We start from the raw sequence: 18,030 nt of genomic DNA on the forward strand, positions 1-18,030 counted from the left end.
CGTCACTTCCTCCGCTTTTCAAATGGTTTTTGTGGGTTTTGACTGCATGTTCAGTTGGAGGCAAAAATGCTAAACTATATGGACAAAAGGATGTAGGAAGGAGAGGAGTTGGTAGCTACGGAGGAGGGGCTGACTCCATAGCCCACTTCACCCTTATCTGCTGTCATTCTGTATAATACATGCTTCCAGCTGTGAGCTTAGTGGCAGGTACATATTCCAGTATAGCATCTTTTAAGCACTGGCAACTGGTGCAAGGATCTAAGGCAGTGAGCTTTTTGTTTTTCCAGTTGCTGGTTTATAGCTATGAGCACTTGCTGCTGCTGCTAAAACCACACCCCACATGCCCTGGGTTAGGAGCAATGGAGTGGAGGACTGGCCTATTGGTTAGAGCACCGGTCTTGAAATCCAGAGGTGGCCGGTTTAAATCCCACTGCCACTCGTGATCTTGGGCAAGTCACTTAACCCTCCGATTGCCTCGGGTACAAACCTAGGTTGTGAGCCCTCCTGGGACAGAGAAATATCCAGAGTACCTGAATGTAACTCACCTAGAGCTACTACTGAAAAAGGTGTGAGCAAAATCTAAATAAATATGCCTGAACTAATCAACTTACCAATTAGAAACACAATTGAATCAGCCAAAATGTACTTGACTTTTTACTTCCCAAGTTGTAAAAGCCTGAAGTATAAATCAATATACACGTCAATTTTCTCTTACATATGCACACGGCTCTGGAATTCTCTACCAAAACGCTTGAAATCTACGAATAATCATCTAGAATTCTGAAAAAACCTAAAAACTCACCTGTTCAAGAAGGCATACCCCACAGTATCTGACATAAACACCAAATAATGAAATATGGCATTTAAATCGGGAAACAGGCAGTTTTCAACCCTGACGCATGATCACACCTTAACATTTTGTCTGAATCACCCCAACCTATTTACTGATACTTCTTTACTGTACTTGTCACTGTAATAGTACCCCTATACTGTATTTGTTCACATCGGAGTCTGTAACCACCTCTCTGGAACTTTGAGCCTATTAATAAGTGGGAAAAGGTGGGATAGAAATGTAACAAATATATAAATATAGGCGTTATGAGGCATTAGCTGCCATAAGGTCTGGTCATATTTTGTCCTTTCATAAAATGTGGTCATTGTTAGACAACTATGTTAATTTATACGTTCATATAATTTTATAAGGTATGCACATATACAGTTTTACTTTATTTTTTGTTAACCTACTGATAAGTTAGGTTTGCTTTATTGTGTTATCTCTGTTACACATTGTTCCCATTTATTGTAAGCCGCACTGAACCTGCTATTGAGCGGGGTATAAATGCTACAAATAAATAAAGTTAAAAAAAACCAATACATTAATCATAACGTTAATAAAAATTAATTCCTAGAAGAGATGAACGTCAATATGACCGATAGTTGTATTATTTAACTGCAAGTCTGATATATGCATTTGTATTGCACAGTAAAGCAGTATAGACAAGTTCCCCTGGAGCAAATAACATCTCGGTTGACGTTCTGATAGAAATTTAATAGAAAGAATGCACAATTGAATTTTGATAGTAAGCATGTGCATTGTCTTAGAATTGTGGAAAAGAATTTGCCATACTAGCACTCAGTCCTAGAAAATTCATTTTATGACAGGATGATTCAAAACTTTTTCACAGCACTGTACATACACACATTTGTTGCCTTTATAAAACAGATACTTTTTTTTTTTTTCAGGGAACAGTTGTAGGATAGTTTATTATAGGACACAGTCTACCGGTAGTTTTGACATGTTTTGCCCTTAAGAGAGTCTATAAAATTCCTTGGTCTAATTATTGATGAATCCCTTACTTTTCACAAACAGAGGAGTCCTTTTACTAAGTGGTGGTAAGCACTACCGCATGTTTCCCGTATGCCAAAATGCACTACCACGGGGTGCGCTCAGGCACCCTGAGGTATTTTAGGCATCTGTGCACACTTCTCTAGTGCTAAAAAAAATATGCAAACCAATTAGCACATGGTTATCACGTGAGCCTTTTCTGCCTACTAAATAGGTGTTGGTAAGGGCTTACGCACTAATGGCCTCACGCTAATTTGGAAATTAGTGTCTGGCCATTAATAGAAGCAATGGAAATTCAGCCATTTTACAGCCATGCTAAAAGTGACTTCAGCACCTGGGGAAATACAATATAACAGAATTACAGATTACAGTTTAAGTAAAAACTAGGCCACCACTAGGGAAAATACAAAAATGTATAATTATACATAAACTAATTATAGCTATCTCAGTACAATAAACACCAAAGTTGCATTAAGTAAATGTAAAACAGATGAGCTTTTAACAATTTACGAACACATAAATGCGATTCTACCAAGTGCTAATCATAGCACTTGTCCCCTTTTAGCAAATCTTAGTAAAAGAGTCCCAGATTCCTCAGGTTGTTAAAAAAAAAAAAAGGCAAATTTTCCACAAAACAGAATACTTTGAAATTTGCTGCTGGTACAAATTTATTTATATACATTTACACCTCTTTTTTGTGCAGGTAGATTTTCTACAGAAAAGAATGCTTATAGACTTGAAAATTAAATCTGAGCTTTCTTTTCTATTTAAAACACCCTGGGATTGTCTCACCTAAATGTGGCTAAAAGCACTTGTAGCAGCATTGCAGGAGGGCAATTTTCAAATAATATTCATTTGAGCAAATCTCTCTACATTCGCATAAATGGCTTTGAATGTAGTCTCCGTAACATTTATTTAGATGTATTTTGTTCACGCCTTATCCATGTTGACCCAAGGTGAGGTAAAATATCTATAATGATATTAATACAGATTGTAAATGTATAATTTATAAACAATAAAAAGCAAATTCTGTTTACAAATTATATAACAGTGTACAAAGTGATACATTATTTCACTGTCCCAAGCCAAATTTAGCTTTTTTCTTCTTAGTTTTTATTCAAGATTTTAATATCGTATGGTTTTGTTTATTTATTGTGGGCCATGTTTAATAAGGTGCGCTAGAGACACCCATAGGAATATATGGGTGTCTCTAGTGTTAGCGCATGCTAATTTTTAGCATGTGCTAAAAACACTAGCACACCTACAGCGCAGCTTAGTAAACAGGGTCCTGTATGTTTATATTGTTTTAATAATGCGTTGTACTCCGCTGAGATTGTTATTGTAGAGATTATGGGGAGTATAGGTATTAAGTAAATAAATTGATGTCTAGAGAGTGGCACAATTGCATTGCTTTTCAGATAAGCATTTGGCCAGTCCCCACTGCCTGTAATCCTCCTTCCCCAAATCTGGATAAACTTTATCCATTTAACTCGTCACAGTGCTGTGAATGACTAAAGTATCCATAGTTCTTATTCTTATACCAGTGGTTCTCTTTTATGTTAAAGTTATGAGTCCTTAGTTCATTAGCAGATGCAGAATCAGGCTGTATGTTCTTAAAGCAAAGACCAGGTGCAAAGAATTTTGCAGCCCTTAATGGCATCAGAATCTAGCCCCCAGCAGTGGCGATCCTAGCCGGCATGACACCCGGGGCGGATCGCTGGTGCCCCCCCCCCCCAGTGAAATGACACCCCCCCCGGGTGCACGCCGCTGGGGGGGGGGGGTGCCGTGGCGCGCGCCTGTCAGCTGAGTTCGCTGATTTCGTTAACTTCGCTGCAGCTCCCTCTGCCCCCGGCCGGAACAGGAAGTAACCTGTTCCGGGGCAGCTAGTACGCTTAGTGAGGGTAGGGGTGGGCAATGGCCAGAGGTACCTAGAGGGGTAGTGGTGGTCTGAGCTGAAATGACAACTATGGTGGTCTGTATGACTTTATTTTCATCCCTTGCAGCATGCCGTGCTAAGCAGCTCCTGTGCTGTCTCATATATCATGATAGCCTTGCCTAGAGCATGTCGCCTTTTCTATTTGATTTAGTGAGTAGATGGAAAATAAGTAAAGGCTATAAAAACACCTTTGAGTGACACATGCAGACTGTGATATTGATGGGTTAACATGCTGCAGAACTGATGTTTCGTTCTTATTTTAAATTGTCAGAAATCCTAGGAGGTAATATAATTTGTGCTTCCTTATTTACTTCTAACCTCTGTCCTAATCTATAAGATATTCCATAAAGCACTATCATAAAATATTAAGTGTTGACTTCTGTAATCACTGTTCTTTTCCAGAATTTAAGTGAACATGAAAACAAGGAACATAAGGAAGTAATGATAGTGATTGTACCTGGTTAGTATTCTCCTTGGATGACTGTGTCATGGCTTACATTAACCTCTCTGCAGTTTGTAGTACTTTTAAGATCAGTCTGGGCTGCAGTCCCGTTTACCACTTTCATTTTATCTTGGCTTTGTCTGTTTTTCTATTGTATGCTGCCCTTTCTCAAGTCTCTTCTTTATCTCTACTGTTTGAATGTGCCAATATTAAGTAGAATGTTCTTGATGAAGGCCGAATTAGGCCACTACACAAGAGTTATTTTATTTGTTGCATTTGTATCCCACATTTTCCCATCTATTTACATACTGTGTACATAAAACTTAACCACTAAGAAGAGAATATAGATCTGCTGCTAGAATGGACCCTTTAGATTAGAGGTCTTTGCTGTTTTTCAAGGAGGCGCGTAGCCAGACCTTGAGGTGGGAGGGGGCCAGAGCCCAAGGTGTGTGTGTGTGTGGGGGGGGGGACACATTTTGGTCGTTGCCTCGCCGCTGCCCCCCTCCACTGCCCACTGCTGCCGCTGTAACATCTTGGCTGGCGGGAGTCCACAACCCCCGCCAGCTGAAGCACTGCTGCCGCAAATTCCTTGGCTGGTGTGGGTCCCCAACCCCCACCAGTTGAAGACTTTGTCCAGCACTGGTCTGCGGCCATTTCGGGGGGGGGGGGGGGGATAGCCCTTACCACCACCCATTGAGGTTGCGGTAAGAGCTCCCGCGGTAACCGGGCAGCGTGCGGCACTGCCCAATTATCACTGGGTACACTCTGGCACTACGAAAATAAATATATTTTTTATAGCGCCAGATATGACAGCTCTCTAGGGGTGGGAAGTACTGCCGGGGTGCTGGGGTAGCCCGGTGGTACTTCCTGTTTAGTGAGTTGTAAGCCCGCGTTGGGCTTACTGCCGCTTAGTAAAAGGGGCCCTGTGTGAGATCCAAGACCATCACTTGGCAATGTGGCACCTACCCTGCCAACCTCCACCATCCTGTCTCAACCTTCATCCCCTTCAAGCTGGCTCTCACTCCCCCCCTGTACTTTTTCTGGAGGCTTGTTTGTGGTGCAGTCTTTTTGAATAGCTAATCTGTTTTCTTCCAGTACCAGATAACTTGAATGAGTCTGAAGTGCATAGTGCTCTGACATATGAGCTGGGATTTTGGGCAACACATAGCTCAAACTTGCCGAGAGCTCATGCTACAGGTATTAAACAGAAGAGCTATTATGTTGCTTTTCTTGCTCTAGTTATGCCTAAACATAGGTCTCGGGGAGTTTGTTCTCCTTCTTCCCAGCCGAAGCTTACCTTGGAAAAAGTGAGCGACTTGGGTTTAAGCTGCACAGTATTAAACTGGTTTAAGGGTTAAAGGAAAGACTGTGGGGTCCCTCAGGGCTCTCCTTTATCCAGTTTTGTTTTACAGCTGTATGATTTCTTTGGGCTCTGCTGTCCTTCAGGAGGGACCGTCATCTTTTTTTCCTATGTACATGATATTTTCTGTTATTTAATAGCTATTTCTGAATTTGATAAGACCCAGTGTATGTTTTTGGTTGATTGTTTTAACAAAATTAAGGTATAGGCTCTTTTAAATAGTCTGAAATTAAATACTACAAAGACTAAAATCCTCTGGATGAATAATCAAGACTCATCTAACACACTGTGTTTAGATCATGGGGAATCTTTATTGATTGATAGTTCAGCAAAAGTCCTTGGTGTTATTTTGGTCTCTGCCTTGTCCTTTGATTTGCAGATTGAAAACCTGTACAGGAGATGTTTCCTTAAGTTGAAACGAGTGAGGGCCATTCACCATTAGTTTTTTTGAAGTTCCATTTGCGTTATTAGTTTAGTCTTTAATTTTATCTTAGTTAGATTATTGCAATACTCTTTATGCAGTAGTTTCTACTATTCTTTTGAAGAAAATTCAAGTCTTGCAAAATACAGCGTCTGGATTAATGTTTAAATAGAAAAAGTTTGACCATGTTTCCCTGTTGCTTAGTCATTTGTTGGCTGCTAGTCGGGATGAGAATTGACTTCAAGTTGCTTGCCTTGTCTTTAAAGCCTTAACTGGCCTAGCCCCTGCTTAACATTTGTCAATGGGCTATATTAACACCTAAGAAGTCCACTTTAGGTTTTAGGAATTGCTGAGTTTTAGGTTTTCCTTCGCTTAAAAGGGTTTGATTTAAGAAAACATTAGAATACTCGTTTTCTTATCAGGCTGTTAAAATATGGAACACACTGCCTCTCTGCCATTTTTTAATATGGTTTTTCGTAAGATGTTGAAAACATATCTGTTTCAAAAATATTTAGCTTAATTCTTTTTTCTTCCAATCACTATTTTCTAGTATCTCTTTGTTGTAAACTGCTCTGGATCATTTATGGGATTTAACAGTCTACAAGCCCCTCAATTAGATTTGATTAGGTCCAATGGACCAACCTGTGACCGGCTTTGTTCCTCAGAAAGAAATTGTTGAGGCTTTCCTGGCTCAGACAGACATCTCTATTAGCCCCGAAATGCAGTTGTGGCTTGATGAAGCACTGGATCTGCTTCCTCGCAAGAGAAAATGCTTGCTGTGGGTGCTTTGCAAGGAGCGGTCTTCTTGATTGGTGCGGTAGTGCAAGTCATGCCGAAGGAAGAATTGCTACAGCCAGAATTAGTAGATTCGAGGGCACCAGTGAATGCGCTGTTGCCTTTGATGGCAGATTCCTCAGCCAAGCTGGAGGGACATTCTGCTTCGGTACCATCTTCTGCTTTCTCCCTGCAAAGAACAGCAACTTTTCCCCTCAAGACAATATGGGAGGCTATCCAAATGTTGGGATCTACGTTTTGTACAGAACTGAGATCAAATTTGATCTAACTTGCTTCTGTAAGGCTTCAACAATTAACTGTTCAAAAGAATGATTAGAGAATTTTGGAATTGGAGCAGAAATCTGCTAAGAATACAGAAGAACTAGGTATTTAAAGGAAAAAGTTAATGCTATACAAAATAATCAATCAGCATCCAGGGGCAGCAGAACATCTGTTTGGTTGGTGGGGTGCGGCCAAACAAACCAATCTCTAGCCTTGTCCCCGTTTCCTCTTTGCTAGTGTTTTATTGGGCAACATATTGGTGGAGTCATGGAGCCCATCCTATTCTGCTTCCTATAGCAATGATAAAAGATTTATCTGCATTGAAAATGAAATATAAAGTATTGGAGAACTCTATTTGCAGTGTTAATCTGAGAGTGCTCAATTTTCCAAAATCTCCAACTGTAACTCCAGGGGATATGTTTAATAGATTTTATGGAAGTTTGAAAGGCTTCTTAACAATCATTTCCACCTATTAAAAGATTTATCTTCCCACAGCAAAGAAGCAACTTGATAAGGAAGTTGTAGATGGACAGAAAACTGAAATATTTAATATCTCTGCACTGTTAGAAAAATCAGACAGAGGATTTAGTTGCTGGGACTTGTGCAAAGTTTGGCAACTAAGGTTTAATCCCAAAAAATGCAGGGTCATGCACTTGGGCCGCAAAAATCTGAGGGAACGGTACAGTATAGGGGGTGTAGTGATTCAGTGTGTGAAGGAAGAGCGGGACTTGGGGGTGATTGTGTCTGACGGCCTTAAAGCTTTCAAACAGGTAGAAATATTGACGGCCAAAGCCAGAAGGATGCTTGGGTGCATAAAGAGAGGCATGACCAGCAGGAAAAAGGAGGTGATAGTGCCGTTGTATAAGTCTCTGGTGAGGCCTCATGCTACGGAAAGATATAAACAGGATGGAGTCTGTCCAGAGGGCGGCTACGAAATTAGTAAGTGGTCTTGAATGCAAAAATTATAGGGACAGGCTTATGAACCTCAACATGTATACGCTGGAAGAGAGGAGGGAGAGAGGAGACATGATAGAAATGTTTAAATATCTCAAGGGCACTTATGTACAGGAAGAGAGCCTTTTTCAAATGAAGGAGAGCTCTGGAATGAGGGGGCATACGACAAAGTTGAGAGGGAATAGGCTTAGGAACAACTTGAGGAAGTATTATTTCACAGAAAGGGTGGTGGAGGCATGGAATGGCCTCCCAGTGGAGGTGGTGGAGTCAAGGACTGTTCCAGATTTTAAAAAGGCAAGGGATAAGCATGTGGGATCGCTTAGGAACAGGAAGAATTAGGGGTTACAGAGGATGGGCAGACTGGATGGGTCATATGGCCTTTATCTGCCGTCATGTTTCTGTGTTAATTCAACTAGGTTTGGTGGTCAGCCAAGACTGGTTACTTGTATGTTTTTTAGACACTGGGAGGTGCCTTTTTTAAATTTCTTAATTAGAATGTTCCTGGACCTCTCTAAGGATATTCAGAGGAGACAATTTTTGTTTATAGTTCTGCTGTAGTACAATTGGGAGCAGTGTTTTATGTATTTTTTCCATGCAAATGTATTAAGTACAAAGGTAGAAAATCTATTTTTTAATCCCTCTCACTTTTCTGCATTTATTGCCACAAATATGGCACTTGCAGCATCCCTAGAACACCCCCTAATTAATATTATCATCTATATCTAAATAACTGATATACAGGTGTATCCGTCACTTACACTGTTTTCCTTTTTATGGGTGATTTCTTGGCTTTTCTATTAAGGTTCCCCATTTTTGTGGACTAGAAAATAAGGACTGAAAGGAACATTTTTTTCCTTTTACATTGCTGTTTTTTTCCTTTTCCTTTTTTTCTTTCTTCCTTTCATATTGGCCTAAAGTTCAAGTTATTACTTGATTATTGTATTGTAAACATATTCACTCTTTTTTTCTTTTATTTTTTATAACTGTTATGGAGGTATGCAAGCATCAAGACTGAGAAAAGGTGGAAAGAGGCTGTACTAGGGAAAGAGTCAGAGAGTCACTTCTAAGGTTGATGAGGGCCACCATTGGCTTCAGGGCCTTGTGATGAAGACCACTGCTTTTGTAACAAAATAAATCCTTTAGAAAAGACCTGACATTTTAGCTCTTAAATAGTAAAAAATATTAATAAGCTCTGTAGATATTGCCCATGTTCTCATCACATTTCAGTTTCTATAATATTATTAAACTCTTATACTGTTAAATAAAATTTGAATTTACCAGATTTTGTTGAATTCTTTGGGTAGAGAGTTTACTTGTTCAGGGCTGGTGCAAGGATATCAAGAGCCCTAGGAGAACCTTCAGTCTGCGCTTTTCTCAGTAAACGTTTATATCCCTTGTTCACAGGCTCCTTGTTCACCCTACTTTCTCAATGAAATTTTGATAATTTAAATTGACTTTCTGTTTTCCTGGGAATTGACCCAGTTATTGATTTTTGTAATCTGCATTGCACTGTGCAGGTAAGCGCAGAATATAAGCTTTTAATGTAATATAAATGTTTAACACGCACATCTAAATGAAAGAATTTTATAAAATACACACCATAGGCAGGCTGGAGTGAGCTTCTTGGGTAGACTGGATGGACTGTTAGGTCTTTATCTGCTGACACTTACTATGTTACTATAAGTGTGGATTCTGCCCACACTCTACCCCGACTCTGCTTCTGTGCATGCCTACAGTGAAAGTATGCCCCTGAGACAGAAAATATCATACAAAGTAGTAAGACCAACACATCTGAAAAGAGCAATCTGTTTAATCAACTATATATTCTCAGTATGTGACTTTCATTTATTCCCCATGTTGATAATTGTAGTTCCAGTATTTATGTACATTGATACATGTTAATTCCTTCATCCAAAAATAGAAAAAAATGTGAGTTTTTTATAACTTAGCTAAAAAAATTTACGAGTTTCTCACAGTTGTATTTGCAAGAGAGGGAATATAGCATTCTTCAAATCATTCATTTAATCCATTCACAGTCAGAGACAAAACTCACAGTATTAACTGTCACAGAAATTCTAAATGCTGTGCTCTTGGTTTAAAAAGAAACTTTGTCATGAGAAAGTTCAGGCAGTAGGAAATCAGATTGAACAAGTCAACACTATTGGGTTCACAAGCTGTGGTAGAATGCAGACCATTCAATGACTTGTTCAATTCAAACAGTGTCACAGTATTTAACTGTCTGTTTTCTGCTTGTGATATTGTAGTTGTGGATCCTAATTCCTCTCCATGGTGGTTTCTTTAAATTTTTTTGTCGACAGTATGCAGCACTGATATTCAATTATTCTTACAGGTGTAGTACAGAACGTGGTGCAGGGAGGAGGGTTTTAGATTTGTTAGTAACTGGGCAACATTCTGGGGAAGGGAAGGGGCTATTCCGGAAAGATGGACCACCTTAATCAGGGTTGAACCAGGCTGCTGGCATCAACTTGTAAAAAGGAGATGGAGCAGCTTTTTTAACTAGAAACTGGGGATGGCCAATAGTCGCTCAAAAGCACATGGTTCGGAACAAATAGGGAAGATAGGGCATTCTGATAACGAGGCTGCAATAGAGATCATAATATACCAGGCATCGTTAAATAAAGAGCAAACCGATTTTCAAGATTGCAAATTGAGCAAGTTGTAGGAGCAACAAACAAACATTGTTTGAAATATCTGTATGCAATTGCCAGAAGCCTAAGAAATAAGATGGGAGAGTTAGAATGTATTGCACTAAATGAAAAGATAGATATAATAGGCATCTCTGAGACCTGGTGGAAGAAAAATAACTAGTGGGACACTGTCATACCAGGGTACAAATTTTATTGCAGTAATAGGGTGGACGAATTGGTGGAAGAGTAGCATTATTCATTAAGGAGAGCCTTGAATCGAATAGACTAAAAATTCTGCAGGACACAAAACACATCTTGGAAACCATATGAATTAAAATTCCTTGAGTACATGGGAAAAGGATAGTGATAGGAGTCTACTACCGTTTACCTAGCGAAGATGAATAGACAGATACAGAAATGTTATCAGAAATTTGAAACTGGGGAACACAATAATAATGGGTGAGTTCAATTACCCCAATATTGACTGTGTAACTGTAATATGCTAGAAAGGTAAACTTTCTTGATGAAATCGAGGACTGCTTTATGGAGCAGCTGGTTCAGGAAACAACAAGAGGGGGAAGAATTCTAGACCTAGTCCTTGGTGGAACACATGATCTGATGCAGGAGGTAATGGTGCTGGTGCCACTTGGAGGGGCATTTTCAATAGTGACATCCTCACAAAACGTCCCGATCCTGGGGCGGGGAAACCCGTATTTTCGAAACAAGATGGACATCCATCTTTCATTTCGAAAATACTATCAGGGACGTCCAAATCCTTAAATTTGGTTGTCCCTGATTTGGTCGTCCCTAGACATGGGCGTTTCTGATTTTTGGCGATTTTCGAAACCAAGGACGTCCATCTCGGAAACGACCAAATGCAAGCCATTTGGTCGTAGGAGGAGCTGGCATTTGTAGTGCACTGGTCCCCCTGACATGCCAGGACACCAACCAGGCACTGAAGGGGGCACTGCAGTGGACTTCATAAATTGCTCCCAGGTGCATAGCTCCCTTACCTTGTGTGCTGAGCTCCCCAAACCCCACTACCCACCACTGTATACCACTACCATAGCCCTTACGGGTGAAGGGGGGCACCTAGATGTGGGTACAGTGGGTTTTGGAGAGCTCGCTGTTTCCTTCACAAACGTAACAGGTGGGGGGTGGGGCTGGGTCCGCCTGTCTGAAGTGCACTACACTCACTAAAACTGCTCCAGGGACCTGCATACTGCTGTCACAGTCCTGAGTATGACATCTGAGGCTGGCATAGAGGCTGGCACAAAATATTTTGAAAGATGTTTTTTGAGGGTGGGAGGGGGTTAATGACCACTGAGGGAGTAATGGGAGGTCATACCAATTCTGTCTGGTGGTTATCTGGTCATTTCGTGCACCTTTTTGTGCTTTAGTCGTAAGAAAAACAGGTCCGGGTGAAAACGTCCAAGTGTTCATCACAGATGCCCTTTTTTCCCATTATGGGTCGAGGACATCCATGTGTTAGGCATGCCCGCCTCCAATACGGCCCTTTGAAGTTTGGCTGTCTCTGCGACTGAAAGCAGTTGGGGACGTCCAAAATCGTCTTTCGATTATACCGATTTGGACAACCCTGTGAGAAGGGCGTCCATCTTCCGATTTGTGTCGAAAGATGGACGTCCTTCTCTTTTGAAAATGAGCCCGACAGTGTGTATATATATATATATATATATATATATATATATATATATATATATATATATTATTTTTTAAGTATAATAGAAACAAGAAGTTGGTAAAAGAATAGGTTGGTCAACTAGATGATCAATGGGTTTAAAAGGAGCACTTGGGGAAGACAAGGCCACAGTGGCGAGATGAAATTAATTCTTTGTTTTGGTCTTCACCGAGGATGATATGGGAGATAGTACCAGAAATGGTATTCAATACTGATGAATCAGAGAAACTGAAACAAATCTCTGTAAATCTGGAAGATGTAATGGGGCAATTTGACAAATTGAAGAGTAGCAAATTGCCTGAACCGAATGGTATTCATCCTAGAGTACTGATAGAATTTTAAAATGAGCTTGCAGAGCTGTTGTTAGTAATATGTAATTTATCTTTAAAATCAATCATGGTACTGGAAGATTGGAGGGTGGCCAGTGTAACACCAGTTTTTAAAAATGATTCCAGAAATGATCTGGGAAATTATAGACCAGTGAGCTGGGCAAAATGGTAGAGACTAGTATAAAGAAAATGTTTTACTCAATGTGGAACCTTAAACGTTTAAAACCTTTTTTTTCCCCGAGATGTTTTTTGCAACTTAGTACAATCTTTAGTACTAAGCCATTTGGATTATTGCAACGGAATCTATGTCGGATGTAAATTACAACTAATTAAGAAACTCCAGACCGCCCAGAACACAGCAGCGAGATTGATCTTTGGCAAAGCAAAATTTGAATCTGCCAGACTCCTCCGTGAAAAACTACACTGGCTTCCCATTAAAGAACGTATTGCTTTCAAGGTCTGTACCTTAATTCATAGAATTATTTACGGAGAAGTCCCTGGATACATGTTAAATCTAATAGACCTACCTCCCAGAAATAGCTCCAGCTGTTCCCGATCCTATTTAAACTTACATTATCCAGATTTCAACGCCTCAAATACAAATTTATCTACTCATCCAGCTTCTCCTTCATAGCCACACAGCTATGAAATGCACTGCCCAAAATTTTTAAGTTAACTCAGAACTATCCAAACTTCAGAAAACTACTGAAGACTACCCTGTTCAAGAAGGCTTACTCTCCAGATGTAACCTAATCCACTTCTTTTGATTACATTAAAATTCATGGACACTATCTGACCTTCTATTATTTTTATTTACCTTGTTGTTTCATATAGTAAATGACGGCAGAAAAAGACCTGCATGGTCCATCCAGTCTGCCCAACAAGATAAACTCATATGTGCTACTTTTTGTGTATACCCTACTTTGATTTGTACCTGTCCTCTTCAGGGCACAGACCGTATAAGTCTGCCCAGCATTATCCCTGCCTCCCGCCACCGGCTCTGCCACCCAATCTCGGCTAAGCTCCTTAGGATCCATTCCTTCTGAACAGGATTCCTTTATGTTTATCCCACGCGTGTTTGAATTCTGTTACCGTTTTCATTTCCACCACCTCCCGCGGGAGGGCATTCCAAGCATCTACTACTCTCTCCATGAAAAAATACTTCCTGACATTTTTCTTGAGTCTGCCCCCCTTCAATCTCATTTCATGTCCTCTCGTTGTACCGCCTTCGCACCTCCGGAAAAGGTTCGTTTGCGGATTGTTACCTATATGTTACCTATATGATTCTATCCTACTATTACACTGTTTAATTGTATTGTAATGAACTGTAACATGCCTTATAGTATTGTGTAAGCCACATTGAGCCTGCAACTAGTGGGAAAATGTGGGGTATAAACATGGTAAATAAAATATACGTAAGCATGGATTAATGAGACAAAGCCAACATGGATTTAGTCATGAGAAATCGTGCCTTACCAATGTAATACATTTCTTTGAAGGGCTGAATAAACATGTGGATAAAGATGAGTCGGTCTGTGTGGTGTATCTGGATTATCAAAAGGCATTTGACAAAGTACCTCATGAAAAACTCCTGAGGAAATTAGAAAGTCAAGGGATTGGAGGTAATGTCCTGTTCTGGATTAAAGCAGGCAGATTGGAAGGACACAGCAACATATTGAAACGTGAGGCAATAGTAGTGTATGGGGTCACAGATGGAACAACACACAGAGGTTTCAGAAGGAGCAGTTTTATTCAAAGACCTGAAACGGCCCATGTTTTGGCAAATGCCTGCGTCAGGGGCCAAGTGAAACCACAGCACAATGTGCCTTCCCATGTAAGTCCTCACTTTGGACCATCAAATGGAAATACTCTGAACAGGAACTGCAGTCTTCAGTCTTTGGCTCAGCAACTTTCAGCGTAGCCTCCCAGCAGAGCTAGAGACTGAAGATTGCAGTTCCTGTTCAGATTATTTTTATTTGGTGGTCTGAAATGAGGACTTGCATGGGAAAACGAATTTCGCTGATTTCACGTGACTACTGATGTTGGCTTTTGTTTTTAAATAAAATTGCTCCCTCTGAAATCTTCTCCCATCTGTGGCGCTATACACTACTGTTGCCTCTCTGTTGTGGATTAAAAACTGGTTAAAAGATGGAAAACAGAGAGTAGGGTTAAATGGTCAGCATTTTCAATGGAGAAGGGTAGATAGTTGGATTTCCCAGGGGTCTGTGCTTGGACTACTGCTTTTTATAAATGATCTACAGGTGGGAATAACTAGTGAGGTAATTAAATTTGCTGATGACACTAAGGACCCCTTTTACCAAGCTGCAGCAAAAGGGGGCCTGTTCTGCCATTGGCACTTCTTTTTCACACGTTCTGAGGTCCCCTTTTACTGTAGTAGGTAAAAGGGAAGTCTCTCTTTTTCCTGCAGGAAATGGTTGTGCGGCAAGTAAAGCACTTGCCACAGGGCCATTTCGGAGGGAACCCTTACCGCCTTCTATTGAGGAGGCGGTAAAGGCTCCCGTGCTAACCCAGCGGTAACCGGGCATCACATGGCACTGCCTGATTACCACTGGGTACATACACTCCAGCGCTACAAAAAAATATATAATTTTATAGTGCCAGATATGACGGCTCACTAGGGGTGGGAAGTACCGCTGGGCTGCTGTGGTAGCCCGGTGGTACTTCCTGTTTAGAGAGTGGTAAGCCCACATTGGGCTTACTGCCACTTAGTAAAAGCGGCCCCAAGTTATTAAAAGTTGTTAAATTGCAAGAAGATTGTGAAAAATTGCAAGAGGCTGGGAGACTGGGCATCCAAATGGCAGATGACGTTTAATGTGAACAAGTGCAAAGTGATGCACGTTTTAAAGAGGAACCCAAAATATAGCTACATGATGCAAGGTTCCATATTATGAGTCACTGCCCAGGAAAAGGATCTAGGTGTCATACTTAACATGTTGAAAACCTCTCCTCAGTGTGCAGTGGCGGCAGTTAAGAAAGCAAATAGAATGTTAATAATTATTAGGAAAGGAATGGAAAACAAAAATGAGACTGTTATAATCCCTTTGTATCACTCAGTGGTGTGATTGCAACTCGAATACTGTGTGCTATTCTGGTCACTGCATCTCAAATACTATGGGCTATTCTGGTCACTGCATCTCAAAAAAGATATACTGGAATCATAAAAGGGCGATGAAAATAATAAAGGGGATAGGACAACTTCCCTATGAGGAAAGGCTAAAGTGGCTAGGGATGTTCAGCTTGGAGAAGAGATGGCTGAGGGGAGATATGATAGAGGTCTATAAAATACAAAGTGTAGAGGAATGGGTAGATGTGAATTACTTGTTTACTCTTTCCAAAAATCCTAGGGAGCACGCAATGAAGCTATTAAGTAGTAAATTTAAAACTAACTGGAGAAAATATTTCTTCATTCAATGTGTAATAACTCTGGAATGTGTTGCCAGAAAATGTGGTAAAAGTAGTTAGCTTAGCAGGGTTTAAAACAAGTTTGGATAGTTTCCTAAAAGAGAAGTCCATTAGTAATTATTAAGATGGACTTGGGAAAATCCTCTGCTTATTTCTAGGATAAGCAGTATAAAATCTGTTTTACTGTTTTGGTATCTTGCCAGTTACTTGTGACCTTGATTGTCCATTATTAGAAACAGGATACTGGGCTTGATAGACCTTCTGTCTGTCCCAGTATAACACTTATGTTCTTTTGTAGAAGGGCATCTTAGTTTGACAAGTATTCACCCTTTATGATTGACCATAGTGTCCACGTGGAAAATGCCCTGTTGGCAACTGCATCTCATCAAGAGGATTTACAGATGATCCCAAATGTTCCTACACTTTGTAAATACAAAGATAGAGACATCTTGAAATACTGGATGTAAATGTAATCGGTCCCAGTGTTGTGAAATCGATCGTTTGACCTTCTGTGTCATAGAAGTTTGTGGTAAGAGACAAACTAAGATTAGGTTTAGTTTTATCACTGTTAATAATAAAAGGTCTTTTGTGTCCATTGAGTACACATGGTTTGCAAAATCAGATGATGTGGTAACCCTTCTCTCTAATTTTGCATGCAGAACAACTGCTTGTTTTTTAAACTTCAGAACTGTGAAACACAACCTCTGTAAACTGAAGAGTTGACCTATAGGTAAACTATGTTATTCCAGCAGTGTGTATATTCATCTTTTGTAGATTTAGGGAGTCTTTTACTGAGATGATTGCCCCACAGTGGGCATTTTTAAAAAGTTGTTGCTTATATTTTTATAATGGTGGGAATTGTTTTATTGTGGCTGAAAAACTGCAACAGTCCGGCATGCTGTTTCTGACATAAACGGTTCCCAGTTGTGATGGCCAGTGGATAGCAGTAATAGAACCTCTGAGTCATGTTTCTTCATCAGAGTGACATGCTTTAATGTGAGTGCTGTAATTGTTTTCTTTTCCACTGAGCAAGGTGGAAAAGCGACTGCACCACAGTTTTCTAGAGGATGAATTCACGATGTGCGGAGGAGGAATGCACACAATTCTGAGACAAAAGGCTAGCACGATGTTAACAGTGATGACTGAGACATGAGATTGAGTGCTTTAAATGTTAACTCTGCATAGCATGTTTGTTGACCAACTCCAGATTGCAAGGTTTAATTTTGCATTACTTAAGAAGCTGAAAAATCCTAAAATGCATGATTTTCTTAGCAAGGCCTCCTATGTAGAATTGGAATGTTGGGCATTGTAATATGTTGGGTAAACAATTTGTGACAGATTTTGTATTTGCAAAGATGTATATGCGCATTCTTCTGGTGACCTTTGGCAGCCAGGAATTTTGTGTTTGCGTTTCTTTCGCAACTGAAATGTAATGCTACATATAGAATAGTTAAATTTTAAATATTTGGGGTAGATACTCAGCCAGCGGCGGTGAGTGTTTTTTTTCATCTCCACTGGTGTTATAACCGGGTATTCAATGATGATCCTTGTGCGGTCAACAGCATTATATATCTGGGTTCACGTGGCTGTCTATCTTTTGTGTGGCTAAGTGTGATATTCAGCACTTAACTGCCTAAACAACACCACTTTTATGTGGTCTGATTTAATGGCTAAACTTAGGCGGCTAAGGGCTTATTTTACAAAGCCGTGCTAGCGATTCCCGTGCTGCAAATGAGAGGAAGCCCATAGGAAATGAATGGGCTTCCTAGCATTTGCCACACCGAGTTCTTTTACTAAGGTGCGCCGAAAAGTGGCCTGCCCTGGTGTAGACGCATGAATTGGATGCGCTCGGGTCCATTTTTCAGCATACCTGCAAAAAAGGCCTTTTTGTTTTAGCTGAAAATGGACGTGTGGAA

General features: G+C 40.3%; 1 protein-coding gene and 1 long non-coding RNA gene across 6 annotated transcripts in view; one reads left to right on the forward strand and one right to left on the reverse strand.

The window, feature by feature from the left end:
* The window catches only part of ATG10 (autophagy related 10), a 313,667-nt gene that overhangs the window by 81,405 nt on the left and 214,232 nt on the right, over positions 1 to 18,030 (forward strand). The window lies entirely within an intron of this gene.
* Positions 110 to 16,559, reverse strand: LOC115463117. The gene is made up of 3 exons (XR_003940997.1): positions 16,549 to 16,559; positions 15,049 to 15,050; positions 110 to 320 (listed from the first exon to the last, which is right to left on the reverse strand). It is a non-coding gene; the product is annotated as an uncharacterized LOC115463117 (long non-coding RNA).

This window comes from Microcaecilia unicolor, chromosome 2 (genome assembly GCF_901765095.1).
Source record: "Microcaecilia unicolor chromosome 2, aMicUni1.1, whole genome shotgun sequence".
In the NCBI taxonomy this organism is placed as follows: Eukaryota; Metazoa; Chordata; class Amphibia; order Gymnophiona; family Siphonopidae; genus Microcaecilia; species Microcaecilia unicolor.